Genomic DNA, 14,979 nt, shown 5'->3' on the forward strand with positions numbered 1-14,979 from the left:
CCTGGGCCTACCCTACACCATCTCATCTCACGTACCTATACTTGGCAACCCAATGTTCCCCCCTCAGGGTCACATAAAGCCTTTGCCCAATGGTCTGCCTCAGGCCTACAGGCTGTCTCCAACTTCTTCTATCCTACCCAAGGAACTCTCAGACCTTTCTCAGAATTGACCCAACAATATTCCTTATCACCGTCACAGGTATTTCACTACTATCAAATCTCCAGCTACCTTAAATCCTGCTCCAGTCCACGACAAAACCCTTGTCAGCGCTCATTCATTGATGCAATGCTCAAGCAGGATCAATACTCTATTTCAGAGATATACTCTAACCTTATTACCCACCAGGCCTCTAAGTACCGTATACTTCCTTTCAAACCTTGGGCTTCCATCCTTGATATCCAAGACACCCTGGAAAAGATTTTTGCAGAATACCAAAAAATCCGCTCCATAGTGGTCTGCGAAGAATGGCGAGAAAATCAGTTCAAAATCGCCCATCGTGCATACATACCATTTCGATATAGCAAAGAGGATCCCTCCCTCTCTATCTGTCCATGGTACGACACCTCTCGACCATCTCTGTTTCACAGACTGTGGACTTGCCAATCTATCTCCACCTTCTTGGACCAGGTGCTTAAAGCGGTGGTTCACCCTAAGAAACCAGTTTCTACCATTAAATCCAGCATACTAGCGTGAGCTACAGTATGCCTTTATTTATTTTTTTGGTGCCGTACTCACAGTTTAATGCCGTAGTGAGGTTTCAGACTCCCCGCGGGGAATGGGTGTTCCTATGCAGAGGGAAGATGATTGACGGCCGGCTATGGCGTGTCACGCTTCCCAAAAATAGCCGGAGTAGGTCTCGGCTCTTCACGACGCTATACGGCGCCTGCGCACAGACTAGGAGCTGACTGCGCAGGCGCCGTGAAGAGCCAAGTCCTATTTCGGCTATTTTCGGGAAGCCTGACGCGCCATAGCCGGCCGTCAATCATCTTCCCTCTGCATAGGAAGCCCATTCCCCGCGGGGAGTCTGAAACTTCACTACGGCATTAAACTGTGAGTACGGCGCCAAAAAATAAAATAAAGGCATACTGTAGCTCGCGCTAGTATGCTTGATGACATGCTAGAAAAAAAAATATTTTTTTTAGGGTGAACCCCCGCTTTAAATACATCAACAAGATAAAACAGAGACTCCTCCCCCAAAGACCCATTAATATGTCTCTTTAGCTCTGATCCCATGAAGCCCTCTTCCTCTGCATCTACCTGCGCCCCACTCCCGCAGTGGATCGATATCTGCCTTCTGATAGCTCGCAGAGTCCTCATGCTAGCCTGGATTCATCCCTCCCCGCCTCATATTGCTTCAGTACAACAAGCGCTACGAACCCTTTTTTTCATGGAAAAACTGGACACTGTTACCCAGCACTCTAAATCCCTGAAACGTTTCATTGCCAGTTGGCGATGTTATATGGAGCATTCCTTCTCTCCAGGAGAGATCTCTCAACATATGTCACCCTTCCGATATACGGACTGGTTCCTGCTTGCTGACCTTGCTAATACGCTTGCTAAACTCAAGATCCGAGATACCCCTGAATGCCAGAACCCGCCCATTCCCCCATAGCATTCCTTCACCGGAAGTCCTCCGATGCAATCTTGGTACACCTCGGTGAAGCAGGAGGAGGACAAGGTTCCACACAGCAGAGCTGGGGAAAAAACTGAAGGAAGTTGCCACCATTTCCTCAGCCAGGTAAGCAAGTACCTCTGAATAGGGAACCCTTCTGGACAGAACTCCTCCTGGGAGTACATGACTAAAAAACACCCAGGACTTGGCCACAACTAGTCCTGGATGACACCAGAGAAGGGGGGTCCACCAACCACAGTTACCAGACCCAAGAAAAACAAAAAAACGTGTCGGTGCTCCTGGAGAGTCTAGAAACACAAAACAACTGAGGGTCAGAGGAAAGGGAGGGGCTTTTTAAATTATATCTGATTTGTGTTTCCTGTAGAGGGCGGAGCCAATCATCTTTCAAGTAGCTGTCCTGGAAGGTGAGGGGGGAAATCAGAGATCTTATGAACACACTCAAGCCTGTTTCCTGTGTCTCATTTGGTCTCTCACGGATCCAAGGGTCCATGGTGGTCTGCCTGCATTTACCAGGGTGGTCGTCAGAGTGTATAATTCCTTTCACATACATCTGGTATTAATCTGTATCCTAAACTGTTTTGTACTGCAAAGTTGATTGTGGTGCCTAACCTATGTGTGTGTGCATATGGATGTTAATATGACGATCATGCTATACAGTGTATATATTGTAAATCAAATTACCTGTGTATGTGTTACATAACTATGCTATGCATTTATATCCAGCTATTATGCCAACACACCAATAAATGTATATCAAATTACATTTATCAAGTCAAATTGCCTAATTTAATGTCCCAAATTCCCTTCTCTTTTGTCAGAGACTGTGTGTACATTATGCAGGAGACGTTCAGAGAGTGTGCAGACTAGGGTGACGACGTGTTCCGGATTGCCCGGGACAGTCCCGCATTTTGCAGGTCTGTCCCGGGCACCTTCATTCCAGGACAATACAGTGTCCCGGAATGAAACTGACACAGCCACCCCCCGGAGCAATCTGATGCCCCCAAAAAAAGCCGCCACATCAACGCTTTACTCGCTGACAGTACTTGTCCTGGCTGGGAATGCCTGGAGGAGCACAATCTCCACCCCCTGCTTGTGACTGGAGAAATCATAAATCCCGCCTCTTGTGTCCAATCACTGTGCTTTGATTTGTTACAGCACAAGCTGATTTTTGGGAAGGGAAGGGTGTCCCTGAATGGTAGTTTGGAAATGTGGTCACCCTAGTGCGGACATGATACAGGAGACGATCAGAGAGCATGTGGATATAATACAAGAGATGGTCAGAGACTGTGCAGACGGGATACAGGAGACGGTCAGAGAGTGTGCAGACAGGAGACGGTCAGAGAGTGTGCGGACAGGATACTGGAGACGGTCAGAGAGTGTGCGGACAGGATACAGGAGATGGTCAGAGAGTGTGCGGACAGGATACAGGAGATGGTCAGAGAGTTTGCGGACAGGATACAGGAGACGGTCAGAGAGTGTGCGGACAGGATACAAGAGACGGTCAGAGAGTGTGCGGACAGGATACAGGAGACGGTCAGAGAGTGTGTGGACAGGATACAGGAGACGGTCAGAGAGTGTGTGGCCATGGTACAGGAGATGGTCATAGAGTGTACGGACATGATACAGGAGATGGTCAGAGAGTGTGTAGACATGATACAGGAGATGGTCAGAGACTGTGCGGACATGATACAGGAGACGCTCAGAAAGTATGCGGACATGGTACAAGAGACAGTCAGAGAGTGTGCGGACATGGTACAGGAGACAGTCATAGAGTATGCAGACATGATACAGGTGACAGTCAGAGTGTATACGGACATGATACAGGAGATGGTCAGACAGTGTGCAGATGTGATACAGGAGACAGTCAGAGAATGTGCGGATATGGTACATGAGATCAGCGCCAATCCTAGGGTCACAGGCGCCTGGGTGCAGAAATATTTCTGGCGTCCCCACATGAGCGTGGTCATTTTACTAATTCCTCCCCTTTACAAATGTTTTTTTATGGCAACAACTCGAACCACAGAATTGCTCCCCCACTAAGTTTTCAATACCGGGATCCTTACATGATCTCCTAACAATAAACAAAATACAGGAAGAGGAGCAGCGTACTTTATTGGGACCTGGAGGGGGGCCTCTCTGATGGACACAGAGAGGGCTTCTGTTAGAGTGTCTATTAGAAAGATACCCAGACATACTACAGACATGATACAGGAGAGGTTAGAACTGCAGACAAAATAGCAGGAGATGGTCAGAGACTGCAGACATGATACAGGAGACGGTCAAAGACTGCAGACATAGTACAGGAGACGGTCAAAGACTGCAGACATAGTACAGGAGATGGTCAGAGACTGCAGACAAAGTACAGGAGATGATCCATTAGACCCTTTCACACATGGAGGCGTTTTTCAGGCGCTTTAGCATTAAAAATAGCACCTAAAAAAAAGCCTCATCTGCAATCCCAGTGTGAGAGCCCGAGTGCTTTTACACTGGAAGCAGTGCGCTGGCAGGACATCAAAAAATGTCCTGCAAGTAGTCTTTTTGAGGCACTTTAGAGTGTGTATACACCACTCCTAAAGTGCCCTGCCCATTGTAATCAATGGTCAGTGCCTTCAAAGCGCCTCTGTAGTGGCGCTTCGACCCTTTAGTCGGCTGCTAGTGGGGTTTTAAAAGTACTCTGAAACTACAGTAAAGCACCGCTAAAACTAGCGGCGCTTTGCCGCCGAAGCCCCCACACTGTCAGTGTGAAAGGGCTCTTAGTACATCTCATTATACATCACATCTATAGATGGACTACTGAGGTGCAGTAAGGTACAGGGGCTGTGTATCCTATGCAATCTATCATGCCATAAAACATCAAGAGCAGGGGCAGCCCAGAGCATGTGTAAGGATGCTGGGGATGCCATCATCCAGCACACTGAACACTGTGACTCACCTTGGTTCTCTTTGCAGCCTGAGATAGAGATGGGAGGGGGAGGCATTCCAACTGGATGGAGTTGGTAGAGACAGTGCGGGATCCCAGACTCCCAGTGTGAGGAATTCATTCCTGCACATCAGCACTCAGCAGCCACTGAAAACTAGAACCCTTTGTGTCAGGAAGAGGAGCGGCCCCTCCCCCAAGCAATGACAGAAGGAGGGGAGAACTCTGGCACTTCGGCGCCACAACCTCTGCAGGCGCCTGGGTGCAAAGCACCCTGCGCACCCTGCCTAGGATCGGCCCTGCAGGAGATGGTTAGAGAGTGTGCGGACATGATACAGGCAGGGCCGCACTGGGAATAAAAACCAGCCCTGGAAATAATTTCATACCATCCCCATAGCATTATTATAACAGCCCAACATCATTACCATCATAACGTCATTATTTTCTTGTACATAAAAGGGAAAACTATGCTTTTTAAAGCACATTTGAAGAGTGTATTATATATAGATAAGAGAGACATGGAATTTACAAACAGCACACATTTTTTACTGGCAGAAATCATGTCATTTAATGGCACAGACACATTTGCAAAAAAAAGTGCCTAAAATGGCAGTTATCAGCGCAAATATCAATAGCAGCTTTAACTATACGCCGAAAAAAGCCGAACGGAAACGACGTAAAAGAATGCGACGGCCGCTCGTACATTCGTGGATCGTCGGAAATACCTAATTTGCATACTCGAAGCGGAATACGACGGGAACGCCACCCAGCGTACGCCGAAGAATTGCATCTAAGATCCGAAGGCGTACGAAGACGTATGCCTGTCGGATCTAACCCAGATGCCGTTGTATCTTGTTTTGAGGATTCAAAACAAAGATACGACGCGAGAATTTTGAAAGTACGCCGGCGTATCACTAGATACGCCGGCGTACTTTCTTTGTGGATCTGCCCCATAAGCTATAAACATGTAGCTAAAGCTATTAGCAATGTGTTTAAGTTAAAGTCAAAAACATATTTCTCCATTTACATGAAGGTCAGATTAACAGCCAGCACAGAGTTCCCTCATATATCAGGAGTCTGCATGATTCCCCTTTACAGTGCAAGGGAACTCTGACATAAAGGGGAACATTGCAGATCATGATCTAAGTGGAAAGGCCCCTTTCACACTGGGGCGGTGGGTGCATTGGCGATAAAGCGGCGCTATATTTAGTAGCGCTTTACCGTCAATTTCGCTGCGCTTTTCGGCCGCTAGCGGGGCGTTTTTAGCCCCCGCTAACGGCCGGAAAAGGGTTAAAACCACACTCAAAGTGCCGGCAAAATGCCATTCATTTTAATGGGCAGGAGCGGTGGAGGAGTGGTAAACACACCGCTCCTTCACCGCTCTGTCATGGAAATTTTATGAAGATTTATTTGATATGATAGTGTCTCCCAGGGTTAGTTCTCCCGCAACCCGCTCTAAAGAGCTGACTGGGGCAGACTAATGCTGGTTGAGTCCCGTCTGGTAGTGAAAAACGTTTTAAGGTTGGAGAGTGATGTTTGCAGAGTGAGGCTATGTCCGCTGATGAAGGGCCTTCTGTGCATTAGCACAGACGATCGTCGAGGAGGGGATATGTTTGCTCTGCAAGGACATTATTGGTTGAGGCTGGGTTCACACTACTACACTACTTTCATCCTACTTTGCTCTGTGTTCAATGTTTCCCTATGAGAGCGTCTTGTAGCGTCCTACACAAGTCGGTCCGACTTTGAAAATGCTCCCTGTACTACTTTTGGTCCTACATTGATCCTACTTCAGGCCCATGAATATCATTGAAGTCGGACCAAAGTAGTATCCTGTTCATGAAAGTAGGATGGATGTAGGACCAATGTAGGATAAATGTAGGACCAATGTAGCAGAGCAAAGTAGGATGAAAGTAGTGTAGTAGTGTGAACCCAGCCTGAGGCTGGGTTCACACTACTACACTACTTTCATCCTACTTTGCTCTGTGTTCAATGTTTCCCTATGAGAGCGTCTTGTAGCGTCCTACACAAGTCGGTCCGACTTTGAAAATGCTCCCTGTACTACTTTTGGTCCTACATTGATCCTACTTCAGGCCCATTGAATATCATTGAAGTCGGACCAAAGTAGGAGCCTGTTCATGAAAGTAGGATGGATGTAGGACCAATGTAGGATAAATGTAGGACCAATGTAGCAGAGCAAAGTAGGATGAAAGTAGTGTAGTAGTGTGAACCCAGCCTGAGGCTGGGTTCACACTTGTCCTACAACGGTCCTACATTGGGAGCTCATGTAGCATGACGTGTGAAAATCAATGTTTCCCTATGAGAGCTGTCTTAACTGGTCCGACACAAGTCGGTCCGACTTTGAAACTACTCCCTGTACTACTTTGGTCCTACTTTGATCCTACATTAGCCCATTGAATATCATTAAAGTAGGATCAAAGTAGGAGCCTTGTCCTAACCATCCGACTTTTGACATCCGACTTGTGATTACAGCAGCAGTAAAAGGAATTTATCTCACTCTGGGATTGTTTTGATTGGTCAAAGAACAAGTCAGACTATCACAAAGTCGGATCAAAGTAGTATCCTGTTCATGAAAGTAGGATGGATGTAGGATCAATGTAGGATCAATGTAGGACCAATGTAGGACCAATGTAGGATCAGTGTAGGACCAATGTAGCAGAGCAAAGTAGGATCAAAGTAGTGTAGTAGTGTGAACCCAGCCTGAGGCTGGGTTCACACTACTACACTACTTTCATCCTACTTTGCTCTGTGTTCAATGTTTCCCTATGAGAGCGTCTTGTAGCGTCCTACACAAGTCGGTCCGACTTTGAAAATGCTCCCTGTACTACTTTTGGTCCTACATTGATCCTACTTCAGGCCCATTGAATATCATTGAAGTCGGACCAAAGTAGTATCCTGTTCATGAAAGTAGGATGGATGTAGGACCAATGTAGGATAAATGTAGGACCGATGTAGCAGAGCAAAGTAGGATCAAAGTAGTGTAGTAGTGTGAACCCAGCCTTAGGCTGGGTTCACACTACTACACTACTTTGATCCTACTTTGCTCTGCTACATTGGTCCTACACTGACCCTACATTGGTCCTACATTGGTCCTACATTGATCCTACATTGGTCCTACATCCATCCTACTTTCATGAACAGGATACTACTTTGATCCGACTTTGTGATAGTCTGACTTGTTCTTTGACCAATCAAAACAATCCCAGAGTGAGATAAATTCCTTTTACTGCTGCTGTAATCACAAGTCGGATGTCAAAAGTCGGATGGTTAGGACAAGGCTCCTACTTTGATCCTACTTTAATGATATTCAATGGGCTGATGTAGGATCAAAGTAGGACCAAAGTAGTACAGGGAGTAGTTTCAAAGTCGGACCGACTTGTGTCGGACCAGTTAAGACAGCTCTCATAGGGAAACATTGATTTTCACACGTCATGCTACATGAGCTCCCAATGTAGGACCGTTGTAGGACAAGTGTGAACCCAGCCTCATAGGCGGATGTGCGCTCTTGTCTCTGCTGTGTCTGATCAGCATGGTTGGGATTTGTAGCACACGCCTGCAGATAGCCTCCCTTCCACAAGCAATAATAGAATAATCCGAGTATGCTCTGTTCTAAGGAATAGCGCAGTAAAGGGATTCCTATCAGCGGTAAAGCGGGAGTCTTGGGTTGTTATGATCAGAGATGGCGTCCATGTTTGTTTAGCTGCCATTCACCCTGTCTCTGCTCAGACACACCCATCAGAATCCTTTAATTGCATTGTATTAATTGTATTGTATTGTATTGGACATTCTGTTAGAGGGATGTCCTTATATGGTCAGATCCTGCGTGGAGGGGACATCCTGTGATGTCACCTCCCATGGAGGATGTGATTGGCTGTTGCAGTCATCACTTCCTATTTGTGAGCTCTTTTGTGATAATAAAAGAAGCCAGTGAGGGGTTCGGCCTGTCAGTCATGCTGGGATGCTGAGATGATGAACATGACACTCTGGTGATGTCTGGTTTTTGGATGAATGGGAAATTGAACGAATCGTGAGTGGACTTTTAGCTTGAGATGTATTATATCATTAAGACGATATGTGTGCTTATTGAGCACAAGGAGAAATGGCTGAGAAAAATCGGTTGTATGCAGATACAACCGATTTTTCCATGACAGCTCCAAAGATGCTGCTAGCAGGACATTTTTTAGTGTCCTGCCAGCGCACCGCTCCGAGGACTTTCACACTGGAGTGTGAGGAGCGGCTCTTTCAGGGCACTTTGCAGGCGCCATTTTTAGTGTTATAGCTAGGGTTGCCACCTTTTCTTCAAGCCAAACCCGAACACTTTTGCGGCACGCTGCAATTTTTTTTGTAGTACACGCTATAGGAAAATATCCTAGCTTAAAAGTGGACACTGTCAGCCAGTAGAGCAGTGGACAGTGTCAGACGATCAGTGGACGGTGTCAGATGATCAGTGGAAGGTGTCAGACGATCAGTGGACGGTGTCAGTAGAGCAGTGGACAGTGTCAGTAGGGCAGTGGACAGTGTCAGTAGAGCAGTGGACAGTGTCAGTAGAGCAGTGGACGGTGTCAGTAGAGCAGTGGATGGTGTCAGTAGAGCAGAGGACCGTGTCAGTAGAGCAGAGGACCGTGTCAGTAGAGCAGAGGACGGTGTCAGTAGAGGGGAGGACGGTGTCAGTAGAGCAGAGGACGGTGTCAGTAGAGCAGTGGATGGTGTCAGTAGAGCAGTGGATGGTGTCAGTAGAGCAGTGGACGGTGTCAGATGATCAGTGGACGGTGTCAGTAGGGCAGTGAAAGTGGACACTGTCAGCCAATAGATCAGTGGACGGTGTCAGTAGAGCAGAGGACGGTGTCAGACAATCAGTGGACGGTTGTCTGACACCGTCTGACGGTTCCCCAGACGACGTCACATACTGACGAAACGTACGTCGGGAGGAGGAGACGCTTTGACGTGCTGCGTCTAGGTCCCGAAGGACGGGCGTTCGTAGAAGCCGGCCGGCTCGTAAATTTTAAATGCTGACACATTTTCTCTTTTATGTAAGTGCATCTACTTTATTAAACCTTTATATCTGCGATACTTCACTATGTGGATTTCATCTTTCTTTTTGGTGACATACTCTGCTATGGTTGCTTGAGAAAGCCGTGTGCTTTGGCTGGTGTGTTTGGAGACTACCCTAAAGGCCCTGGCTGGGTTTGGCCACAAGTTCTCTATTTTAGCATATCTGGTAAGAGTCCCCCTTATTTGGTGATCCATATTGGTGGTGGCTTTCCTTGGTGTGCTTATCATCTGTTTCATCTGCGGTACATCACCATATGCTGTGTATATATATTTTCTTTCATGCTCCTTGGATCTCGTATCCATCCACATAATTGGAGGAATACCATCTGAACTATCAGCGGCATTTTCTGATAAAGACCCTTGCTGGGGGATTCCAGCTGCAAGCTGTGATTGCTTGCCCTTCTGGTAAGCGCATAGACATCTTCATCATTTCACCGGTGGTGGATTTTTTGTTTGCCAGTCACGTTTTAAACATCACTCAACAATTTATTCACTTAATTTGAATTTTCATATATTTTTATTGTTCTTTGGACACTTATGGACACTATTTCTCAATTCAATTGTATATTTATTTTCACATTTGGTTAGCGCAACTTATTTGTTTTGTTTTGATTGTATATTGTGTGTATATCACAATTTTTTGTTGCAGCTTGATTATTATTGTTGTTCTACTTAGTTAGTTTAGCGCAGTATCATAATTTTCCTTTAATCAGTGGACGGTGTCAGACGATCAGTGGATGGTGTCAGTAGAGCAGTGAACGGTGTCAGTAGGGCAGTGGACGGTGTCAGTAGGGCAGTGGACGGTGTCAGTAGAGCAGTGGATGGTGTCAATAGAGCAGAGGATGGTGTCAGTAGAGCAGAGGACGGTGTCAGTAGAGCAGTGGACGTGTCAGTAGAGCAGAGGACGGTGTCAGTAAAGCAGAGGACGGTGTCAGTAAAGCAGTGGACGGTGTCAGTAGAGCAGTGGACGGTGTCAGTAGAGCAGTGGACGGTGTCATTAAAGCAGAGGATGGTGTCAGTAGAGCAGAGGACGGTGTCAATAGAGCAGTGGACGTGTCAGTAGAGCAGAGGACGGTGTCAGTAAAGCAGTGGATGGTGTCAATAGAGCAGAGGATGGTGTCAGTAGAGCAGAGGACGGTGTCAGTAGAGCAGTGGACGTGTCAGTAAAGCAGAGGACGGTGTCAGTAAAGCAGTGGACGGTGTCAGTAGAGCAGTGGACGGTGTCAGTAGAGCAGTGGACGGTGTCATTAAAGCAGAGGATGGTGTCAGTAGAGCAGAGGACGGTGTCAATAGAGCAGTGGACGTGTCAGTAGAGCAGAGGACGGTGTCAGTAAAGCAGAGGACGGTGTCAGTAAAGCAGTGGACGGTGTCAGTAGAGCAGTGGATGGTGTCAGTAGAGCAGTGGATGGTGTCAGTAGAGCAGAGGACGTGTCAGTAGAGCAGTGGACGGTGTCAGTAGGGCAGTGGATGGTGTCAGTAGAGCAGTGGACGGTGTCAGTAGAGCAGTGGACGGTGTCAGTAGAGTAGTGGACAGTGTCAGTAAAGTAGTGGACGGTGTCAGTAGAGTAGTGGACGGTGTCAGATGATCAGTGGACGGTGTCAGTAGAGCAGTGGACGGTGTCAGTAGGGCAGTGGACGGTGTCAGTAGAGCAGTGGACGGTGTCAGTAAAGTAGTGGACGGTGTCAGTAGAGTAGTGGACGGTGTCAGTAAAGTAGTGGACGGTGTCAGTAGAGCAGTGGACGGTGTCAGTAGGGCAGTGGACGGTGTCAGTAGAGCAGTGGATGGTGTCAGTAGAGCAGTGAATGGTGTCAGTAGAGCAGAGAATGGTGTCAGTAGAGCAGTGGACGTGTCAGTAGAGCAGAGGACTGTGTCAGTAAAGCAGAGGACGGTGTCAGTAAAGCAGTGGACGGTGTCAGTAGAGCAGTGGACGGTGTCAGTAGAGCAGTGGACGGTGTCAGTAGAGCAGTGGACTGTGTCAGTAGAGCAGAGGACGGTGTGTGGTGTCAGTAGAGCAGTGGACGGTGTCAGTAGGGCAGTGGACGGTATCAGTAGGGCAGTGGACGGTGTCAGTAGGGCAGTGGGTGGTGTCAGTAGAGCAGTAGGTGGTGTCAGTAGGGCAGTGGATGGTGTCAGTAGAGCAGTGGATGGTGTCAGTAGAGCAGAGGACGGTGTCAGTAGGACAGTGGACGGTGTCAGTAGAGCAGTGGACGGTGTCAGTAGGGCAGTGGACGGTGTCAGTAGAGCAGTGGACGGTGTCAGTAGAGCAGTGGACGGTGTCAGTAGGGCAGTGGACGGTGTCAGTAGGGCAGTGGATGGTGTCAGTAAAGGAGTGAACAGTGTCAGTAGAGCAGTGGACGGTGTCAGTAGAGCAGTGGACGGTGTCAGTAGAGTAGTGGACTGTGTCAGTAGAGTAGTGGACGGTGTCAGTAGAGTAGTGGACGGTGTCAGATGATCAGTGGACGGTGTCAGATGATCAGTGGACGGCGTCAGATAATCAGTGGACGGTGTCAGTAGAGCAGAGGACAGTGTCACCCGATGAGAACTGTATATATGTATGGTGTATTCCCCCCCCCCCCCCCCCAAACGGTATATATGGATGGTGTATGGGGGGGAGAACTATATATGGGGGGGAGAACTGTATATATGGGGGGACTGTATATATGGATGGTGTATGGGGGAGAACTGTATATATGGGGGGAGGGACTGTATATATGGATGGTGTATGGGGGTGGTGAGCTGTATATATGGGGGATAACTGTATATATGGGGGGGGACTGTATATATGGGAATGGTGTATGGGGGGGACTGTATATATGGGAGGCTGTATATATGGATGGTGTATGAGGGGAGAACTGTATATATGGATGGTGTATGGGGGAGAACTGTATATATGGGGGGTTGTATATATGGATGGTAAATGAGGGGGACTGTATATATGGGGGGGGGGATAACTGTATATATGGGGGATAACTGTATATATGGGGGGACTGTATATATGGATGGTGTATTGGGGAGAACTGTATATATGGGAGGCTGTATATATGGATGGTGTATGGGGGAGAACTGTATATATGGGAGGCTGTTTATATGGATGGTGTATGGGGGAGAACTGTATATATGGATGGTATATGGGGGAGAACTGTATATATGGGGGGCTGTATATATGGATGGTGAATGGGGGGGACTGTATATATGGGGGGAGAACTGTATATATGGGGGATAACTGTATATATGGGGGGACTGTATATATGGATGGTGTATGGGGGGAGAACTGTACATATGGAGGGGGGAGTGTATATATGGATGGTGTATTGGGGAGAACTGTACATATGGGGGGGGGGGGGGACTGTGTATATGGGGAGAACTGTATAAATGGATGGTGTATGAGGGGAGAACTGTATATATGGGGGGGGACTGTGTATATATGGGAGAGAACTGTATGTATAGTGTATGGTGGGGGAAGTGGTGAGGACTGTATGTATAGTGTATGGTGGGGGGGGGGGGGAGAGGTGAGCTCTGTACACTTTCCTACAGAGCAGCAGGGAATGGGGAGGCTCCGCCTTCAACCCCACCTCCCTGTCCCTTCTGCTCTGCAGCCAACCAGAGTGCACCCGGGAACATGGAGGCTCTGCCTCCACCTCTGTGTCCCGTCTGCAGCACACAGAGCAGACGGAGGTTTGGTTAGATAACAGTGCGGCATTGCAGGGGTAGATGGGGAGGTGCTCGAAGCAGGTCAAGCGGACCGAACTCGAGACTCACACGGGCCGTGGCAGCACAGCTTCGGGCACAGGGAGCCATTGGCGGGTCTGAATAATGTTCCTGGGTCTCAGGCAGGCAGAGACCCGGGCACATGTTTCAAAACCCGTACTGTCCGGGTGAATCCCGGACAGGTGGCAACCCTAGTTATAGCGCCTGCAAAGCTCCTCAGTGTGTTAGGGGTCGAACTCTGATATAAAGGGGGGCACTGGTGACCAGAGACCCCACTTATATCAGAGTCCACTGTGTGACAGAACCCACTGCCATATTTTTTTCAGGCACCGCTGCCCTCACAGTGGCCCCCAGGATTAGCCAGGCAGCCGGTGTCCTATCATTATGGGTCCCTTATCAGATAGTGCCCGGCCTGGACTGAACATCTGTTCCATCAGCTCTGGTTGGAGCATGCGCAGTTAACACGCCGCTCGCACTATCAGATGGGGGACCCATCAAGATAGAACAGCGCTGCCCGCACTCAAATATAGCAAGGGGCGGATGGCTTTTTCTAAGGGGCGGGTGTATTATGCTTATCCATGCCGATCGCAGATAGAGCAGCGCTGGCCGCGCTCACTCAATACAGATAGGGGCGGATGGTTTTATCAAAGGGGCGAATATGATTATAAGAGGCCGTGCTCACTGCATAGAAGAAATTTATGATGTCCAGCCTCAAAGGGGCGGGTGCTTTTCTAAAATGCTCGGCCAACGCTGTTTAATCAGCAAGCGGCGTGGATAAGCATGATACACCCACCCCTTAGAAAAAAACATCTGCCCCTTGCTGTATTTGAGCGCAGGCAGCGCTGTTCTATCTTCATGGGTCACCCGTCTGATAAGCATCGGGAGCGACCAGTGTTCTATCAGTATGGGTCCCCCATCAGATAGTGCCTGGGTTGAACTGCGCATGCGCAATTGGAGATCACGGAAATCTCTGAGACTTAACATTTGTCCCGTCAGCTGTTCTTGGAGCATGTGCAGTTAACAGGCTGCTCGCTCCCGATGCTTATCCACAATGCACGCTATATCAGATGGGGGACCCATCTCGATAGAACAGCAATACAGCAAGGGGCAGATGGTTAAAAAATCACATCTGCCCCTTGCTGTATTGCTGTGAGGCCGGTCAGCGCTGTTCTATCGAGATGTCCAACCTGTAAAAAAAAAATCAGTGCTCAATAATACACCCGCCCTTTGCTTTATTGCTGTGAGTGCGGTCAGCGCTGTTCTATCGAGATGGGTCGCCCATCTGATAGAGCGAGCACCGTCGACCCAGGCACTATCCCAGAATGATAGGACACCGGCGCGGGCTGCGTGTTAACTACTACACCGAACAGATGTTCATTCTCTGAGTTTTCCGTGATCTCCGATTGTGCATGCGCAGTCCAGGCCGGGCACTATCTGATAGGGGACCCATAATGATAGGACAGGTGTCCTGATGGATAACTAGCATAATAATAGGACACCGGTGATCTGCCGATATGGTTCCGGCTAACGAGAAAGTTCCTTTAAGGACTGCGCAGGCGCAAACTTGCCGACAGAAATCTCCGAACCTCGGCGGCATCCAGGGCGACGTGGATTTTGAGGAAAGTGGCCAGTCGGCCTCACGTCCTCGCT

The sequence above is a fragment of the Rana temporaria genome, chromosome 1 (genome assembly GCF_905171775.1).
Source record: "Rana temporaria chromosome 1, aRanTem1.1, whole genome shotgun sequence".
Lineage (NCBI taxonomy): Eukaryota > Metazoa > Chordata > Amphibia > Anura > Ranidae > Rana > Rana temporaria.